This window comes from Mustela lutreola, chromosome 8 (assembly GCF_030435805.1).
Source record: "Mustela lutreola isolate mMusLut2 chromosome 8, mMusLut2.pri, whole genome shotgun sequence".
Lineage (NCBI taxonomy): Eukaryota > Metazoa > Chordata > Mammalia > Carnivora > Mustelidae > Mustela > Mustela lutreola.
In genome coordinates, this window is record NC_081297.1 from 94962125 (window position 1) to 94968449 (window position 6325).

A 6325-nucleotide genomic window follows, 5' to 3' on the forward strand; every position below is an offset into this window, starting at 1 on the left:
CTTTTAAAAGATAATTAGTGAGGTATTTTACACTCTTTTTTTTCAAACTAGGGCTTCAGAACCTCCGTGTCTGTTTTACACCCGGCACTGGTCAGTTTGGAGGAGCCACACTGCAGGTGCTCTGAAACCCTGTGTGGCTAGTGTCTCCCAGGACTAGGAGACCCTAAGGGCTCTCCAGCTCAGGCATTTTAAGACTCTGATTCAGCAAGCCCAGGGCGAGGTCCCTGATGTCCAGAAAAGATGTCAAGTATCTGAGGATGGAGTGAAAACAAAGAGGACATGACTTTGGAAATTTCTTTCCAATTTTTGACTTCCCTGGGACAAGAAACTCAGGGAAACCTAATGAGAAAGGGATGACTGTGTTCTGTTCTCTCTTCCGCTTCTTTTTCTCTGGGTAACATCTGGGACATCTGAAACTGTATGTATGTGAGTTTTGTGGGAAAAGCTACCCTGACCACATGAACCCATTATTCTTGCCTTTTTTTTTTAAGTTTTTGTTTAAATTCCAGATATTGGGGGCCAATAGCTGGCTCAGTCTGTAGAGCCCGCAGCTCTTGATCTTGGGGTCATGAATTCGAGCCCCATGCTGGGTGTAGAAATTGCTTAAATAATCTTTTTAAAAATCTTTAAAAAATAAACTAAAATAAAATTCAGTTAACATACAGGGTAATATTCATTTCAGGTGTCCAATTTAGTGATTCAACATGTACGTACCTACAACAGCGGGTCCTCATCATGGCAAGTGCCCTCCTTAATCCCTATCACCTATTAACCCCTTCTACCCCCCACCTGGGTGAGACCATCAGTCTGTTCTCTATAGTTAGGAGTCTGTTTCTCAGTTTTCCTCTCTCTTTTTTTCCCCTAGGATCATCTGTTTTGTTTCTTAAATTCCACAGTATTGAGGTTCCTCAAATAGTTAAAAATAGATCCAGTAATTGCACTAGTAGATATCTACCTAAAGGAAACACCCATTATTCTTCACTTTGCCACGATTTCAGATTCCCCATCTTGTTTTCTCAGCACTCAATCTTCTACCCTCCTTTCAATTTCTTTTTCTCCTCCCATCCCTTTATTAACACCCCAGCCCAGCACCAAGCCAGGACACCCCAGAATACAAAATTTAAGGAGGTACTTATGCAGCCCTGAGAGTGAGTGCTTCTTTAAGCACTCACTTGTGAGCCTCGAGTACCTTGCCTGCCTCTACTAGTCCCTGCTCCGCCCCACAAAAGCCCTGTGGGGTCTGGTTGTGGGGTGGGGGGGGTGGCTGGGGTGGAGACCTGGGAGTATGGGAGAGCTGAGTCATTTTGAGTTACCCCTGATGGGGACAAGGAGGGGGCCACTAAATGAAATAATTTGTTTGCTAGGTCTCTTATTCGAGACTAAAATGGTCTGGAGAACAAGATTGAAGGCCCTTGGAAATCAGTGGAAGAAATGGTATAAAGGGAATCTGGAGACCCAGGTGTGACTCCAACTCTAGTGAACCAGCCTCCTTTGAGTGTTACCTGGCTTCCAGTGACAGGTAGCATTGTGAAGGAACACAGAAGAGAAGCTCACATGACTGGAAATGAGATGAGTAGAGAGAGCCTCACAATAAGGGTGCCTTGTTCCCCCAAAAAAGAGGCTGGTCTGATGCTGGAAAGAACCTTCATTCAGCTGTAAGGCCAGCAAGGGGTCACTTTCCATGGGGATGGGCTTGGGTCAGCCTCAGGCTGGGGGTCCCAGAACCCAGTCCCCGCTGACACCCCCTTACCCACCCCACCATCCAACATTGCCTAGATCCCCACTCTCTTCTTCTTTTTTTTTTTTTTTTTAAGTAGGTTCCATGCCCAGTGTGAAGCCCAACGCAAGGCTTGAAGTCATGGCCCTGAGATCAAGACCTGAGCTGAGATCAAGAGTCAGATACTTAATGGACTGAGCCACCCAGGCACCCCCTGATCCCCACTCTTTTTTTTTTTTAAAGATTTTATTTATTTTATTTGACAGGTAGAGATTGCAAGTAGGCAGAGAGGGAGGCAGAGAGAGAGAGGAGGAGGAAGCAGGCTCCCTGCTGAGCAGAAAGCCTGATGTGGGGCTCCATCCCAGAACCCTGGGATCATGACCTGAGCCAAAGGCAGAGGCTTTAACCCACTGAGCCACCCAGACGCCCCCCGATCCCCACTCTTGATTGCAGAAATAAACCAGGAACCAATGTTCTGGTTCTGCCCCCCCTTTTTTTTCTTTTTAAGATTTTATCCATTTATTTGACAGAGAGAGAGAAAACACAAGCAGGGGGAGTGTCAGAGGGAGAAGCAGGGTTCCCGCTGAGCAGGGAGTCTGATGCTGGGCTCTACCCCAGGACCATGACCTGAGCCTAAGGCAGACGCCCAACCGCTGAACCACCCAGGCGCCCCCTGCTTCTGGCCCCTTAAGCTGCACTACCTCAGAATTCAGGAACCTCAGGCCTAGGGCTCCCCCCATTTCTTTCCCTTCACTTCAGTCGCTTTTCCATTCAATGGCTAAACCACACAGGAAGCTTCGGAGAGCCAATTGCACACCAAGCATTGTAGGGAATATAATACAAGTATGGGAAATATGCTCCTAGGTCTCTATGCCCTGAAGGGAATGTCCATGCTTATTCAGCCATTGAACAGCTGTGGACCATCTTCTGTGTCACTGTGGGGGCTTGAAATGGTAGCTGCCTTTAAGGTGCTCAGTTTGGTGGGGAGGTGGGCGATAACGAAGGGAAAGCAATGCATTGTGTTGGGTGTTGCATGGGAGAAACACCCAAGGACCACAGCTGGGACAAAGGCCACAGTCAACACTCCCCACAGCACTCAGGGTGGCCCTCACGCAGGGGAGAGGCTTCAAGGATGCCTAAGAGCTTTTCACCTGGAGAGGGAAGAGGGCTGAGGAAGGCGGGGAACATTCCAGTCCGAGGGCAAAGTGTGGGCAGTGGGGGGCAAAGCTGGACAAGTGGACAGCGGCCAGATTGAGTGTGGAATCCCAGACTCCTCTGGCAAGCAGGGTTCCCGCAGAGCAGGGGCCGGATGCAGGGCTCATTCCTTGGAGCAGGAAGCAGGGGCCCAAGAGGAAGCCATGTTAAGATGGACAGCAACTCCAGGGGCCCGAAATCCAGTGACTTGTGTCCCTAGAAGAAGAGGATACAGAGAGACCCAGACACAGAGGAGATGGAGAAGAAAGCCATGGGACACAGGCAGAGACTGGAGTCACACTGCCACAAGCAACAGCAAGGTTAACAACCAGCAGCAGCTAGGAGGGAGGGGCAGGATAGATTCTCCCTCAGAGCTCCAGAAGGAACCAACCCTGCCAACACCTGGATTGCAGGCTTTTAGCCTCCAGAAATGAAAGAATAAACTGGGGTTGTTTTTAGCTACCTGGTTTGTGATACATTGTGACAGCAGCCCTAGGAAACTAATACACCTCTGAAATGTGGGCAATCTTTCATCACCCCCCCCCCCACCCTCCCTCCCACCACCAGCAGCTGGTGATGGGAAATGGTAAAGGGAGCCGACCTAGCACAGCGGGCATCTCAAGGGCTTCAGGTTGAAGTGGCCCAGGTTTGCCTTCCCACCTCCACCAGGTGGAAGGGAGAGAAGTGGAGTGTGCAAAGGGTAAACACGTGTGGCTCGGGAGAGATGACACTTGAAGCCCGGGAATGCAGGGTGCAGGGAGCCCGTGCCTGCGGTCAGCACGCTGGCTCTGGTGAGCGGGCTAGGAAGCAGGCCCTGGGCCAGCCCAGGCCTCCCCACCGGCTTTGGAACTGACTTTACGATTGCGCCTATACTCAGTGTCTGAATTCCAGAGGGAAGTTCTGCGCTGAGGCGACCATGCTGAATGAAACCAGAGAGCCATTGCCAGTAACCCTGAGCCTGGGTTAGAGGATCGCATCCCATGAAGTGCCCAGACTGGTTCCATGAGGGGAAACCCAATGCAGCTTCCCTGAATCTCCTCCCCCTCCCAGGAGCTCTCATTCAGAGGATCTGTCCTGACCTCTCTTCTCCTCTCCCATTTCATGCTTTCTTTTCCTCTCTCCCTCTTCTTCCCCTCCCCCTCTCTCCAGCTGGGCTGCACTTCCTCCAGGGACTTAAAATGAGCTTGAATGATTGAACTTCAGAGTGAGGAAGACCAGGCTGGAATCCCACTAATGGCTCCAGGGCTGTTTCCTCATCTGAAAGAAGGGAGTACCTGACATGTAATTCACAGTGTTGTCAAGCACATCGAATAGAATTACACCCAGCACCTAGCAAGTGTTCAGCAAGACTCATTTACTCACTCTTGGATTTCATGCACTGATGGCGGGAAGGCAGCTTCTAGAGTCTGTACACGAAAGACAAGCAAACTGGTGATGCTGGCAAAATTGCCTTTCAGCCTCTTGCCTTTGTCAGGCCTCCCTCCTCATTTCCAGTTACCCGAATGTTCTTATACTTTCCATATATTGCTCAACGAAAAAAGAAAGAAAGAAAGAAAGAAAGAAAGAAAGAAAGAAAGAAAGAAATTCATTTCAGACTAAAGTGTTAAGGGACTCCCACGATTGCCAACTGCCCACCCTGGGAGGGTTTTCTATTTAATAGAATGGTCTGCTAATTTCACCCGGCAGTAAAGAGGACGAACCACTGATATGGAAACTATCATGGATGAGTCTAAGAAACATTCTAAGGAGCAAGAAAATGAAGAGTACATACTGTATGCTTCCAGTTATACACAATTCTAGAACAGACAGAATTTATCTGTGATGACGGGAAGCAGATCCGTGCTTGTTCAGAGCCAGTGCTTAGGACTGAGGACCTCCTGCCGAGGGACATGAGGGACTATTTTGGGGGGTCATGGATATGTTCGATTGTCTCCACTGGGGTGGTTGTTAAACTGCTGTGTGTGTTCGTCAAAACCAACAAACCGGCCCTTAAAAATGATGCATTCTATTATATGTAAGTGCTCCGTCCATAAGGATAAGTACAAAAGGAAAAAAAAGGCCCACGAAAGAGGTTGATGCCTAACACTAAAAAATTTATCACTGAGAGGAGAATTCTAGGGAAATGGAGGATAACAGAGCCAGGTTTGTGGAAGGCATTTCAGAAGAACAAAAATCTTTGGTCTAGCAAAAACCTTTCCAGACATGAGAAGGTATTTTGGAAATGTGTTCGGACACATGAGTGTTTAGGGCTCTGTGATGACCCACACTCCTGCCTGTTTGTTCCGCACTCCCCAGTGTGAGTGATATTTCATCTTACAACAGATATATACTGAGTATCTCTACAGGCCAGGCACTCTTCCAGAAGGTAGGGAGTCCACAGCGAACAAGACAAAGTCTATCCTCACGGAACTTACATGTTAGTGGAGGGAAGAAAGCAGCAATGAGATAAATCACTTCTGATCAGCCGAGCTGGGCAGAGGAGGTGGAGGAACAGATGCTACCTAGGGGGCCAGGGAGATCCTGAGGGGGAGGCTGCATTTGGGCAAAGACCTGAGTAAAGGCGGAGTAATGGGGTGAGCCTTGCGGATATCCAGGAACAGTAGTGCAGGCCCTGAACTTGGCGTGTTCACAGAGCAGCAAGGAGGCCCCAGGGACTGGGGAGGAAGGTGCAAGGGAGAGAGAAGGAGGAAGACTGCAGAGAGCAGCTGGAGCAGTGGGGACAGTAGGAAGTAGCCAGATTCCAAATACATTCTGGTGATAAAGCCAACAGAACTTAATTAATTGAATGTGGGATAGGAAAGGAGAGAAGAGTCAAGGACTTGTCTAAGGTTTGAGGTTTTGCATATATAGCTGACGCTCGGTTGGGGGGCTGACTTCCTGCACAGTGGAAAATCCAAGTATAACTTTGGGCTCCCCCAAAACTCAACTGCTAAGAGCCAACTGTTGACCAGAAGCCTTAGTAACAATAGAAACAGTCGATTAACACATATTTCGCATGTTACCTGTGTTATGCACTGTATTCTTATAATAAAGCAAGCTGTTATCAAGACGATCAAAAGAAAGAGAAAATTCATTTACAGCACTGAAATAGACTTACTGAAAAAGCCACATTTAAGTAGACCCACACAGTTAAACCAGTGTTGTTCGAGAGTCAACTGCAATCGAAAAGAAAATCCTTTTGTTATATACGTGTTATGAAGAAACAACTTGAGGGGCACCTGGGTTGCTCAGTCAGTTAAGCATCTGCCTTCATCTTAGCTCGTGATCTCAGGGTCCTGGGATCGAGCCCCATATCAGGCTCTCTGCTTGATGCAGAGCCTACTTCTCCCTCTGCCTCAGCCTTCCCTCCCCACCTGTGCTTGCTCTCTCTCTCTTTCTCTCTCTGTCAAATAAGTGAATAAAATCTTTAAAAAG